Source organism: Lissotriton helveticus, chromosome 7 (assembly GCF_964261635.1).
Source record: "Lissotriton helveticus chromosome 7, aLisHel1.1, whole genome shotgun sequence".
Taxonomy (NCBI): Eukaryota; Metazoa; Chordata; class Amphibia; order Caudata; family Salamandridae; genus Lissotriton; species Lissotriton helveticus.
In genome coordinates this window covers 129361636-129376856 of record NC_136068.1, presented here as the reverse complement: position 1 = coordinate 129376856, position 15221 = coordinate 129361636, and the positions used below count along the sequence as shown (strand labels likewise).

The 15221-nt window shown below is 41.0% G+C and overlaps 1 protein-coding gene across 1 annotated transcript in view; it reads left to right on the top strand.

Annotated features, from left to right (window-relative positions):
- STK35 (serine/threonine kinase 35) overlaps nucleotides 1-15221 on the top strand; it is a 75585-nt gene that overhangs the window by 17713 nt on the left and 42651 nt on the right. The window lies entirely within an intron of this gene.

Sequence of the window (15221 nt, the reverse complement as noted above, 5' to 3'; positions counted from 1 at the left end):
GCACGTTATTGTTTGTGGTGCTCATGACTAGTTGAGACTCCAATGCAAGTTCACTTAGGCAAGACACATTAGATCAGTCATTTTACTTGGTTAAGTGTTATGGGAGATTAATTTTAGGAAGAGATGAGTACGCCAAATTGCTGTGTCGAGGACTTTGTCTTGAGAGTTGGGTATTTCCAGTTGTTTCTGGGACATCCTTTTCTATAAATGTTCAAAATCCAATAAGTATAAGCTGCTGAAGTTGTGAGCATGAGTTAAACCACTTTCCTTGCTTGATGTTTGTTGACTTTGAGCAAAGAAATGAAATGAAGTGTATTTATAAAGTGCGATTGCAGCCCAGGGGCGTCCAAGCGCTAATGTAGGTGTGATTACTGACCAAGCGGATTCTACCGGGAAATTAGTGGTGAGCATTAAACCGAAAAGTTTTCAATTGTTTGCGGAAGGAAAGAAGGTTGGGGTTGGACCGGAGTTTGAGGGGAAGGGAGTTCCAAAGTTTAGCGGCCTTGAGGGAGAACGACCTGCCTCCAGCTCTTGCCCTTTTTATTCTGGGCACTGAGGCCAGAAAAGCCTGACTTGATCGAAGACATCTGGTGGGGTGGTACTGAGTTATTAGTTTGTGGCCAATTGCTGGTCCTGTATGCCAAAATGCCTGATGGGAAAAGACCACATGACCGCATTGATTAACCTTTCTGTCGTCTTCTCTGCTCGGATCCTTGTTGTTCTCTACTCCAGTTATATTGAACCTAAATGAGCAGAGTCTGAACTCTGACCATAGAAACCCTTGGGGTTGGTGGGCAAGGGGCGTTTGCAGCCTGGTGTTTCTCTGTGTACTGCTTGGGTCATTGAACTTTCTGTGTGCAGTACTCCCAAGGTGCCATAGTCTGGTTCAGGCTTGTAAGACTTTCTTCGTGAAAGGTGGTTGTGGGCTAGAGGTGGAAACAGTTGATGACTGAATACTGTGGCCATTTATAAGTCGACCACATACTCTTGGAGAGAGTGGTTTGGCTACTGCTGCCCCTCCAAATTGTAACTGCAAATCTAACCTCAAATGATTACACTCCTACTTGGCTGCAATATTTTTAATTAATAGCTACTGATCTGTCTGACAACCCTTGTTAAAATCACTTGCTACTTACAGCACCCTGTTGATAGTTCTACCTTCTAGGCATACTACACTTACTCGCTCCACGTAGATCCTTTCTTTTAGGCTTTATAAGGTTACCAGTTTTCTGTGCATGTTATAATACTTATGCTTTGGTTATTTCTGTGGATATTGAAGCTATGAGCTGGCTTCATTCTAGAGTTGGGGTAGGTAATTCCACATTTCTTGCATTTTAGAGCAGTACCTTTTTTCTCCCTCCTTTCTTGACTTCTGAGTAGTGCTGTGAGTGGATACCAGCAACCCTCTTGACATTGTCTGGTCTAACAGCTGCAAGTTTACTACATGCAAGGTTTTAGTAGATTTGAATGGAGCATCTCTTATCATTGTCGTCTTCTGAGCACTGTTCTGAAACTATCCGGACACCAACCATCATTGCCATATTTCGTCTAATCAGATAAATATTTAATTTCTTGTTTCATCTCATTCTTTTTCCTTGCTGTTTAACCTCCAAAGCATTAAGTGAAATCTCTTGTCATATTTCAAACAATTTTAATTCCACCTATATAAACCTTGTTAGCACAGCCTTGGTCAACTTGCTAATAACCATGGCCTCTAGACTGATCAGATCACTTATTATTTGGTTTGTTAAGCTTGGATTGCAACGTAATTAACAACCAAAAACTTCTAATAACCACTTGAAAAAATTATCCCATTAACACTCTGCAAGCTGCTAATCTCAATCTCTGATCTCATCCCTCTTACACCAATCATTCCTCTCCTGTCTTTGGTAGACACTAGTGTCCCTTTGCACTTGAAAGCTCATCCCTGCCCCAGTGCTTCTTTGTGCACTGAACTGAATGCAAACAAAATAAATATGAAATTCGAAAATACTATTAACTTCCTCAGTTGCCCAAGCAGTCCTCCTAACAGCACTTGTTGGCAGACAAAACATTTTTGCAACAAACACTATTCTCTACTACTTACAGGTCTTTCTCAAGGACCGCAATGGAAGTAAGGTATTATTCAGAGTTTTCAAACCCACTTCCACATAACTTTTTATTTTTGACATAAGTCAATTGAGCTTGGTTATTCCATTGAAAATATTGATGCTTCTCCGCTGACAACCTTACCAGGCTTGCTGCAGATCCTTAGTAGGTCCCGTGTTTTAGGATGCCTTCAGGCCCTTGGCCATTGACTCCTGGCTACCAGCGTCCACTCTTCAAAGTAGCCATATCTAATGATCTTGTCATCCTCTAACCAGGTTTCCTGATCCCCTTATACCGAACGTGCCCCCCCTTCTGTTATTTTTCTCCCTTATCTTGGAAAACTGAGAATCTGCTGCTCCTTGAAAAACCACTCTATCCTTGAGGTTTTCAAATAACTGCCCTATCTCCAACTCGTATCTTCCGGAGGATTCATTTGAATATATAATATTTTCCACCATGCTCAGCCTTTGAACTGATCCTTCTGGATTGTTACTCTGCCACCATGCCGTTGGTCTCCCTCAATATGCTGACTGTACGAACTGTACTTTTTTTTTTTTTTTGTCCTCTGAGCGGTTTTAAGGTCTATCCTGACCGGATGTCATTCAAACCTTACAAAGGTTGACTTATTTCTTGTAAAACATATGAACGCTTTAATCCCCTCACTCTAGAAGTGCTATGCAATTTGAATGGGTCTCCTGTCTCCTCCTCCACACTGTCATAGCCCTGCTTTGTTCACCAATGACCATGTTAAGAAAAAATATTGCACCATGTTACAGCTTGCATTCCTTTGCAGGGAAACTGTTTCATGAGCATCCAGGTCTAAGAAATAAATGTGCAACTGGTCCGAGTACTCATTGATACCTAGCAAATTTGTTAATCATGCACGTGCTCGACTAATAACCAGCCATGTTTTGAGAACCATGTATCCAACACTGCTCCACGCCAGAATGTTACTTCAAAGTCTGCCTAATTCATAAAGCAATCTGTGAAAGTAAGCTGGACTACAATGCTTCTAAGCTAAACATGTTTGTGGGAGTCTCAATAACAGGATCAACACAGAACAAGCTGGTATACAAATAATGGGGAAAAATGGGCGAATATATTGTGATTCTGTTTTTTGAGTGGTGTAGAATTTAGATGGTACATGTATCTCTCATTAACTAGGTTTGGGTAGGTGGTTCAGTGAGGTCAGTCTGAAATCCCTGAATTGTTATTGAGAAGGGAAGTATATCAGATTCTCCGCTTCTTATGCACATGTTAACCGAGCCGGTCTTCTGACATTCACTAGGGTTTGGCTACAAGTGGTAAAATGACTGTGTACATGCTTTTAACCTCAAGCTTTGACCTACATTGGAAGGGATCCCTGTCCAGCTGAAATTAACTTTTTAACCTTCTGGGCATATACATCCTCAAATGTTGCAATGCAGAAAAGTCGTTGGATTGCCATATGGGGTACCAGTTGTTTTTGTTTTGGGGGGCAGGGGGGCTTGTGGTACCCCTAGTATGGTATGTGTTTTGTCTCCTTCAAATATATTGAAACCCATTTTTGATTATTTGAAGGCTACTGTGGGTAAGAAAGTGATCAGATCAATGAGGAATTATGTCCCAAGAAATTGATGATTTCTTTGTCATTGGCAGAAACAAGTAATGTTTGGATTCTACAGGGTCTAGACAAACTGATGTTCCCAGGTATAGAAAATAGTTTGAACTGGGCAGCAACGAATCAAATGTTTAGGAAACGCTAGTCATAACTGAGCAAGACCAAGAAACCTCGGTGACTCTTATTATGAGATCTTTCCTTTTTAATGTTTGTGAAGAAAACAGGCGGAGATATGCTTAGTAAAGCCAAAGAGCACAAGGTGCCAGGTACATACTAGGTGATCATGATGCTCAATGTACCTGTATCGTTATTAGTTTGTTTTTTTAGATTTCTTTTCAAGCTTTGTCATAAGCAAAATTTGCAAGTTTAACCTCGAGGAAGAAACTTGACAAAGGCGTTAGCAATCATTAGCTACGTTTGGCCAGACTAAGCTTGCAACAGCCAGGCTGAGATTCAAAATATGTTCATGTTGACTCCTACCAGATGTTTATGCATACTGGGCCAGGTGTAAGCATCTAATCTATAGGATTTAAAAACTCAGTTTACTGCAATTTGAACATCGAAGGGATAACTGTTGCTAGAAAGGTGAAATGCCCTTTTATTTGCACCTGCACGTCAGGACCTTGCGTTTTCTGCAGAACGGGGAGTCATCAGCACGCAACTCATTAATACTAATTCAACACTAATCCCTTAATGGGTTCCGAAGTAGCGTGCTACTTTCCAAAGAAAGCGCTTCAACACCTCATTGGGGGTAACAAGCACTATATAAATGCAAACCTTTTTTCCCACTTCTATCCCTCCGCTATCCTTCTCAATCCAAATAACTGATTCATATCCACCGCTCAAATTACTTTCATATTTCACTATACTAATTCAACACTAATCCTTTATAGGTTCCGGAGTAGTGTGCTACTCGCTAAAAAAAAGCACTTTGCCTCATCCGGTGTAGTAAGCGCTATATAAATGCCAATACAATACAATGTAGGCCACGCGTGATTCTTGTGAGTCTCTTTTTCAGAAATGTTCCAGATTGCATTAGTTAATCAGGTGTTAACCATTCCAGTTCCTTTCAAAAACTGTAGCCCCACCCCCCAATTGAAATATAGGCTAATCTGTGTTTTTTAAAACCACTTTGCGTTTGTAGTGGGAAAACATCTGGTGAAGCCCCACAGCCCTGTGGTAGCGCTTTTACCGTTTCTTGCAAATTCCGTCGAATGTGATAATCCTTTTTAGAAGGAACGTTTGGACATTTTGGGGAAGAAAGTGCTGCCATGCAAGCATAGCTGCCTTTCTGACTGACCTCTGTCCCCGCTGTACTTCAGCTGTTAAAACTACTTGCAGTTGTTTGTACATTGTCCTCCAGAAAGGATGTCTGGTGCTTCCCTGTAAGTGTTGGCGTGAATCTTCTCGTTTGGTAGTTGTACTGGTGGCTTTATCACAGGTAAGTCCAGCGGAGTAGACTTTGAATGGAGGTGTCTGACTCAATTGCGTCATCGTTTTTCTCCCCTAGTGTATCTTCTGCTGCTTTTTGCTGCTGCCATCTGAGGCCACTCGGGCTTTAATAACACGATAACTTATATAACTGCCTAATGCCCTCTGGATAGGGAGCTGTCTGTTCAGATATGTGGATGCTGATGGCGTGCTAACAAACTGAGGAGGGAGGGTAGAAGGGGCAGAGCAGCTGCTTCCTTTGTGAACAGTGTTATTTTGGTCCTCCGGCACATTACTGCACATGGTGCGATTGAGCATTTACGCACACCCCCTCCTCATTTCATCCCACTTTAGCCATCTTCACTAGCCTGACCCCCCTCCCCGATTGCTACATCCAAGCACTCTTTAAATTCAGCTCGTGCCATCCTGCCCATGTGCAGTGACTTTTTTTCTACTAGAGTAGCTGCTGCATGTTGGCGTTTTGGTCCTTCCCGGTGTTTCAGTAAGTGAAAACATTTGATTGACTTTTACATGCAACGCTGGACATGGGCCTACAGGTCAGTACTTGGGCCATCGTTGTTAAGAGCTAATTGTTTTGATCTTTAACTGCTCCATTCATCCTTGGTTTTAGTTAAGTAAACTTGCCGTTAAGCATCCTCGTATTTGTAGCAAATGAGCATCTTGGGCAAGTGGTGATGGAAGTGTTTTGTTTTTTTAAGACTTCGTTGGCAGGCATGGTTAAATTAAGTTAATTTAGCCAGATGTCTATTCCAGATTCGGCTGAGCGTGTACGTATGAGCCTTTGCTCAGGGGACGCGATCGGAGGTGCCAGGCACTCATCACCTTGCTGCCTCAAATGTAACTGTGTAAAGTCAAGGGACTATCCCTGGAATACCAACTCACTCACTCACAGGATATACTCCCATTATTATTCAACTCACTGGTCACAGACTAGTTTATAATGTTTACAGTCTTTTTATTAAAACACAATATATTAAAATTTCAGTATAAATTTAATTAAATTATACTGAAAACATGAAATAAAAATCATTTATCACACTGTGCACTGGTTTAAAAACAAAATTTGAAACATTTTCACATACTTCATATAATAGGGACAAAAGAACCTCTTCAATATGGTCTTATCATTGATAAAGGAAAGATAAAAGAAGATAAGAAACAAGAAGATAAGAAAAAAGAAGATAAGAAAAGAACACAACCCCTCGTACAGATGGAACACCTCTTATAGTTACAGATTATCAGATTCAAAAGCCTTCACAGTAATTCATTAGGATTTCCGGTATTACAATATGCAAAATATCAGGAATCCCCTGGGCTTGAATTCTATTAAAAACAAAAGCGTCGACGCGTTTCGGTGTATCGGCCCATGGATGTGGTCACACCTTCCTCAGGACAAATCAAGTTCATTTGGGGTCATCTGATTCGATTAACAGATATCCTTTCTGTGTGTGAGAGAAGTATCAGTCAATATATTGTAGTTTTTTGTGTATTGACATGATCTTATAGCTCTAACTAGGAAAATACCAGTTACTCTGAGAACATCTCGTTAGACACTACTGTGTCTTCAGATAAACATTTTCTCTAACATTATTCGCTGACTTATTTACATGATATCATCTCCGTTCCCTTCTATATCTTACAATCTCTCATTCTCTATCCGATAAACTATGGGGTTCAGTTTTGTCCCCACGGCGGGCATTAATAAATTCCAACTAGAAAAAGATTTAAGATCATTCTTCAGAAATCAGACTACGTAGATTTTTTGAAGATAGGCCACAAAGGGACCCCCCTAAGGACTCAGGTTTGAGGGCGAAATCCACCTTCACACCGAGTCTAGGAATGGTAGATAAAAATATTGACATTTTTGAGAGTATGGTCAAAATGGAAATAGGCACAATAGTCGAGAGGAAATGTCATTTGCAACATAACATTTCTTAAGATCAGAGAGAAGCACTTGACTCCTTGGCCCAAGATACCCTCATAACTATAAAACCAGCGGACAAAGGGGGAGGGGTTGTGGTCTTCAACACAATAGACTACGAACAGAAGGCCCTATCCCTCCTTTCCAATGTAGACCACTATGCTATGGTAACCCAACATAGATTGGATTTGTTAAAACGAGAAGTAGCATCACTTCTAACAAATGCTATAACAAATGGAATGATCACTGCGGAGGAGTTTAAATTTCTAAGCAATGAGAATCCTAAAACACCTGCCTTTTACGGACTCCCCAAAGTCCATAAGAACATGGAGGACCCGCCATTAAGACCGATAGTGGCCTCCATTGATTCACTTTTGGAACCACTGAGCATATATGCTGACAAGTTTCTGAAACCCCTAGTACAGCAACAAAAATCCTATATCTGAGACACCTCAGACATGATAACCAAAGTGGAGGGTTTACACTTTAAAGAAGATATGGAATATATGGTGACTCTTGATGTAGAGTCACTCTACACAAATATACCACAACAAGATACTATAAGTGTAATTAGAACATTACTGGAAGAGACAGAAATAATTGGTGCAAACAAAGACTTTATAGTCCAGTGTGTATCAATGGTATTACTGAATAACATCTTTCTCTTCAAGAAATATCTTTACATTCAGCGAAAAGGGACCAGCATGGGCGCAACTTGCGCACCAAGCTTGGCATGTATCTATGTGAGTATATTTGAGGAGAAGCATGTATACAATGAAATCAGTCCCTTCTATGAGAATATTAGAAACTGGGTCAGGTTTATTGATATTGTTTTCATCTGGTCAGGAAGTGAAGAGACATTAAAAGTTTTTAACTTGGATCAACCTAGGGGACGTAAATCTAAAATTCACAGCCTCATATAGCAATAGAAAAGTGGATTTTTTAGATATCAGTATTAAGGAAGAAAACAATCAGCTTGCGGTGGAACTGTTTAAAAAAGACTGACCGGAACACTGTTTTACATTATAACAGTTACCACCCGAAAAGCCAAAAAGACAGCATCCCATTCGGAGAATTTCTCCGATTGAGAAGGAACTGTACATCTTTGGATGACTTCTACAAACATGCAGAAGTCACCAAACATAAGTTCATGGAAAGGGGGTACCCCAAAAAACTTATTAACCACTCACTAAAAAGAGCTCGTTACTACAATAGAGAGAACCTGTTCGATAAAAAGGAGAAAGACCTGGCCATGGAAAAAATTGTGATGGTAAGTCAATTTTCAGGGATCGCCAATCAGATAAAGAATGTGATAAATCACAACTGGAAAATACTAAATGAAGGAATGAAAACCAAACTCCCCAGACCACTTTACGCATACAGAAAAAATAAAAATTTACGGTCTACTCTGGTACACACATACAGAGACGACTTAGTGGAAGGACAAAAAACATTAACAGGAACCAAGGCGGTAGGAAACCATAAGTGTGGTTCTTGTAGTGTATGCGACCTGTGCCTAGTGACAAAAGAAGTTTGCCTGAATGGAGTCAAACACAAGATTAGTACCCTCAATAATTGCAGGAGTAGAAATCTGGTATATCTGATTCTATGCCCATGTGGCCTCGGCTACATAGGGGAAACTGGAAGAGAACTAAGGGTCAGAATAGGAGAACATAAATCAGCAATTAGACTCAATAGGGAGAATGCTCCCTTGGTAAGCCACTGGAAAGACCAAAAACACAGTGAGACAGACATACTATGGGTAGTACTGGAAAAAATAAAAGAACAGACAAGAATGGGCAACAGCAACAAAAGACGCAAACAACAAGAACAATGGTATATAATAAAATGTAATACCATTAAAAACGGGTTGAACACTAGAGAAGAGTGGGATTCCCTGATTTAAAGGACTCTCACCACAATGGATGTCTGTATAGAAATTATCCCCTGCAATATGACCGCTACAGGCCTTATACCTCTCACGTGTGAAGGTAGTGACACATAGAGCGTACATCTGGGTGCTTTGCCGTAATGTGATACAAGGCAATGCCCACATGTAGAAATACGCGATGATTTAGAGCTTAAATAAAGTGTACTCCAATATAATTGTATCCCACAGTAAACACACTAAATGAACCCTCCAAAACCATTCTCAAATCAGATGAGCGGTAAATCCGAAAATACATCTTTCCATCCATACTTTATCTAATAATCTCGGATTTCTAAATAGAGAATAACCGCCTCTAAAATGGCTGCCTTAGTCACGGGCCATAAACCCTGCATGAGTAGAGGAGCCGACTCGTAAAATGTGTAACCGGGCATTTTCCAAAATTCGACTTAGCGCTAGGCCAACAAATAGAAATATAAGATTGCCGAGAGTCCGAATAAGAATTACATTCCCAAATCGATTTACTAAACAATGTGCCCTGTATACTATTCCTGAACATCTATGACGTAAACTGTAGATTATAACTTTCTAACATGGCCGCGATACTTAGAATACCTCTCCACGCATGCGCGGAAGGGTAGCGGCAATGCTGTAGCGCAGCTGTGACATATTAAACTCCGGGCGTGTGCACATATAAAAAACCGGGCTATGCTCGATTCGAGTAAGGGAAGAATACGAGATTGGACGTACCCGTGGCCGTTACTACACGAAAACTAAACAGGTAAGCAGGATAAAACAGTGGCCACGCTATTGTATTAGACTAAATACTACTGCTTAGAAGGGAACCCTTTATTTAAAAACAGTACCTCATTAGAGGAATGGGCGCTTCAGAGACCAGTAAAGTCTATTCTCTGAGCAATGTGTAACACCAACTAGGGGGGTAGAGTTGAAATACCTTGACTATCTTTCAATGCAGAAACGACCGGGTTACAGATAGGATTCAATGCCAAGCTAATGGCAATAAAGCAGAAACTAGATGCCCTGAACTGAGAGCAGAGAAGTAGTTATATTATTATCTGATACTAATTGGCCAGAGAACGCTAGGATAACACCTAAAACCTACCTAGCAACTAATATTAAAATAGAGCTGCCATGCGATGAAATAAGTAGAATACTCATCCTGCAATGACACACGAGGGAACAGTAAACGTTAACAACCTCCGACTAATATAACTGATAGGAAAAAGGGAAACAGTGCCTCCCTGGTACATATAAACAAAGTGACTCGCTTCCCCTACAGATTGATCTGAGTATCCACTAACCGTTATCAAGAGGCGAGTGGCGGACAAGCAACAAAAGGATAACCACGGGGAAGGAAATACCCTTAATGAGAGGAGGTATGTATAGAGTTCACTATAAGTTTAAAGATCGGCAAAACGGGAATTAAAGTAGAATTAGAAGATGTCCAATCACTTTATTTTCTATTAGGGGTCCTCATATGAAACAGAGTGAAGACACAACTTATAAAGCTTCGTAACCTGCCTTTGATTAATGAACCAAGGAAACCATATTCACAATCCTTCATCATGAAACAACGGTAAATGCTAGTCCCGTGCATGATTTCTATACATTAAGATTGTAGGCTCGACCAACAGTTACTGATATATACAAATTTTGTTGGTAGATCCCATCAAAGCTAGTATCAAATTGATCAAACCCAGATTCCGGCAGTGTGGAGATAGTGTCCAACACCGGTACGGGACCGCCTGTATCCTTAATGAAAGGTCAGTATTACTAAGGGTATGACATAACAGAGAAAACAGAACTGGTCACTGTCTATATTATAATGGAGGGACTAGATATTGAAGATGTGCCATAGTTTATCGGATAGAGAATGAGAGATTGTAAGATATAGAAGGGAACGGAGATGATATCATGTAAATAAGTCAGCGAATAATGTTAGAGAAAATGTTTATCTGAAGACACAGTAGTATCTAACGAGATGTTCTCAGAGTAACTGGTATTTTCCTAGTTACAGAGCTATAAGATCATGTCAATACACAAAATACAATATATTGACTGATACTTCTCTCGCACACAGAAAGGATATCTGTTAATCGAATCAGATGACCCCAAATGAACTTGATTTGTCCTGAGGAAGGTGTGACCACATCAATGGGCCGATACACCGAAACGCGTTGACGCTTTTGTTTTTAATAGAATTCAAGCCCAGGGGATTCCTGATATTTTGCATATTGTAATACCGGAAATCCTAATGAATTACTGTGCAGGCTTTAGAATCTGATAATCTGTAACTATAGGAGGTGTTCCATCTGTACGAGGGGTTGTGTTCTTTTCTTATCTTTTTTCTCATCTTCTTTTATCTTTCCTTTATCAATGATAAGACCATATTGAAGATGTTTTCTTTTGTCCCTTTTATATGAAGTATAATGTGAAAATGTTTCAAATTTTGTTTTTAAACCAGTGCACAGTGTGATAAATGATTTTTATTTCATGTTTTCAGTAGAATTTAATTAAATTTATACTGAAATTTTAATATATTGTGTTTTAATAAAAAGACTGTAAACATTATAAACTAGTCTGTGACCAGTGAGTTGAATAATAATGGGAGTGTATTCTGTGAGTTAGTATTCCAGGGATAGTCCCTTGACTTTACATTGTCCAAAGTACCCTGTTCCCTGGAACCTGTGGGGTCTTCTCTCTTTCTTTTTGTCAAATGTAACTGTACAGTTCCTTGACAGCCTTTATTTACACTTTTCTCCACTCTAAAATTTGCTTATAAGTATGACAGCCAGTGTGCCCAACTGTCTGTGCTGAATCTTATCTGGTGCCAGCTGTGCATCCTTGCCCTGGCAGCTGGGGCATACCCTCACCATATACACTTCACCTCCAACCGGCACATCTGCCAAGTAGACGATAAACAGTACTGGATTGGCACCTCTTGGCTTGATTTACCCCCTCCCCGTACACCTTTTTGTTGCTGTGCACCTAGCAGTCTCCGGATACCTGTTGCTAGGTTAGATTCTGTTCCTTGCTGCATACAATTTTATGGGCCTGGTGTTTATATCCTTTATCTGTTCTCCAGTTCGAAGAACAGAAAACATGGCTTGAAGGGCTAATCTCCTGCAAACCATAGAGTGACAGTACAGATGCCCTCCCTCGAGCACAGTCGTTCCCATGAGCCTCTTTTGACAAGCACAGTTTGGTCAGGGTGTGGCTGCTGATACATGTTGCATGGTAACGGCTCTTACAGGCTGCAAATCGATGCTGGCCCATAGGGAAGATGTCTTTACTGATTTTTTTTTTTTTTTTTTTTTTTTTTTTTTTTTTCATGCTACTTATCCTGGCATGCCTGCAGTATAGGACTGAAGTGGGTGGCAGTGGAGGAAGCACCATGTTGCACATGCAGTTGACTTCCACGAGACCAGAACCACTGCTGAATTGGTAGAGCTTAATGTTATGCCAATGCTTTGTTGTCAGGCCCTTCGGTTGGCCTGTATTGCTGTGGTTTTGCTGTAGTCCAGTAGTTGCTTTTCAGTGGTCGACAGCACTATTGAACCATAGGATCGGAGACACAGGTGTGTTTTTTTTTTTTGGTGTTTTTTTGGGGGGGGGGGGGCGGTTTGTTTCAGTAAATGACTCCTTGTTCTACTTAATGTAGCGGAAAGATGGAACTTTGTCTGTGAATGGTGCCAGGCTCATGGTAAAGAATTCCTCAGCTAGAACAGTCTAGTCTTTAGGAGTCCTTTTATCCTCTATGGGCAAGTTATTGAGTGTTTCTCAGGGCTTATACTACTTGGCACGATTTTGCAGAACTGGTTGAAAAACGAAATGACCACCAAACTATTGATTTTTGATGCACCCGGTTTGTCCACTCTTTTAGGGTAATTATTAACTTGGGCACTTGGCTTCAGGTAATGCAGCAGCCTCTTGGGTTGTGATACTAGCGTCTATAAGTCTTCCTCTAATTTGAGCATATAGAATGGCCAGTTGTGCTAGGCAGAAGTACATATTTGCTCCGAAGTGACCACCATCCCTTGGCCAGCACAGCTCATTGGCTCACTTCTGATGTTCAGCTTACCCAGCATAAGCTGCAAAGTGCATGTTTTAACTGATTACAGATCTATTTATAACGACTGCAATGGGATTAAAAGGTTTTTCCTGTTCTTCCAATCCCTCATCTCATCGGTTCTTTAGGGTGGCTATGCAGTCTCTAACATGTCTACATTAGCATAGAATGGCCAAGCAGTAGCGAGGAAAAAATGCATGGACTAAAATATTTATGCATTCTAAAGTACTTCAGAAATGAAATGACTAAAGTGCTTTTACATTAAAAATCTACGAAGTTTTCCTTCCGTAGTATAGCTTCTATACTAGGGAACAATGGATATAAGAGGTGGAATTGTCCTCTAAAGTGTTTCACTCAATTGCTGCTACATTGAAACAACTGTTTTACGCTGTTCATTTATCCACAGACATTAAAATGGTCTTGTTTATTTTCTAGGTTTAGTTTCACCTCCAGGTTGTCCAGACATTGCGATTAAAGGTTGAGGGTTTAAGTTCCCCCTGTGGTACTTTAACTACTTTGGCTTGTTGGGGGTTTACATCAGGACCCCTACCTTGTCCTCTGTGCTCTGCTCCTAGCCTTTTTAGGTCTCGCGACCTATTGCTGCGCGCATGCGCATCGAGCGGAGCGAGAATTCAAGCGGCAAACATCATGAAACCACCAGCTTTTTGCTGGCGTTTTCATGGCGTTTTCATGCAGTTCATGTGAACCACGTGTTCAAACATGAACGCGCATCAGCCTCCCTCCATTTGCCGCACAGCACATCAAAGGGCTTCGCCCAGCGTGCGCTCTGCGGCTTCTCCTCCCCTAATTAGTCATTTTCGCCGCTCCCCTGGCCGCCGTCTCGCATTTCTCCTCCCCCTCCCCTTCTCTGCCTTCCTTTCCCGGCGCACGCATTTTCTTCCCCCAGGCCGTGTTCCCTCAGATATGCTATTGCATATCGTTTGCTACCTCTTGTATTTGTTGCTCTTGATACTTGCACAACTGTCACTATTGCCTCATGTAACGTAACGTTTGCTTTTGTAACATGCTCACTTGTAATTTTTGCTTCATGTATCACTACTGCCGCCATGTAACGTTTGCTTTTGTAACATGCTCATTTGTAATTTTTGCTTCATGTATCACTACTGCCGCCATAGTACTATTTTCTTCCAATGGACTTTGACAAACGGCTAGTTCAACTAAATTCAAGCGAACTAAATGATCTTCAACCTCACTGACAGACACAGCCTTTTACTTGTTTTTTTTACAAGCCAAGCCGGCGGTAAACTGAGGTTTTTTTTTTGCCAAGTTTTATATAGCTCGAACTAGACCCGAACTGAATCAGGTATCAGAGCGCTTTACATATTTTCCTTCTTTGCTTTCCTTTCTTTAGAGTCCCCTCCTTGCAGCTCTGGAGCAGTTTAGGGTTAAACATCATCCAAGCAAGCAGTGTGACGTAGCATCATGTTCCCTCTTTCCCTCACTCCAATTCCCTAAAGTATTCCCCCCCCCCCCCCAAACAGTCCGAAAAGAACCAGTCAAACTGACTTCGGTTTGCAATCCAAGTAACATTCGCGATAATGTCACTTTCTTCGGACCCAGTTCCTTGCCGCAGAAAGGACGATTACGACTTCGGTTTACGGAATGTCGGTGACACCAGCCAGCAAACGAAATACTGGCTTGACGCTTGCTTTGAGAAGATACTGATAAGACCGACAGATGTTCAGCTTTCTCGGAGGCAGGATGTAGGTTTCACAAGAAGCACTGATCATCGACCCGCCTGCCCGCCCATACTCACTCAAAATCTCAAAGATCTCCAGGGAAACGTACATAATTCACTTGTTAAGCCCAAACCTTTGTACATGAACGGATGAAATGCATCACCATGTAGAGAGAATACGCAATTTAAAAGAACGCTGCAAAACAAGCACTGCCCAGCACTGATTTATTTGCAGAACCGTTTGGAAAGGAAGTGATAAGGCGGAAAGAATAAGTGTTTCTACCATGGTCACTGTCCCGCACGGACTCAAAGGAAGGATACGATAAGCAGACAAGGAAACACACAGATCACCCTTTTTCCTCTCCCGACCCAATGGGGCGCATGATTATACAGCGACACAGCCCATTTTCACGACCAACATTTTTGGTAAAAAAAAACTGACGTTACAGATAAGATAAATAACTTGATATCTAAAATAAATAA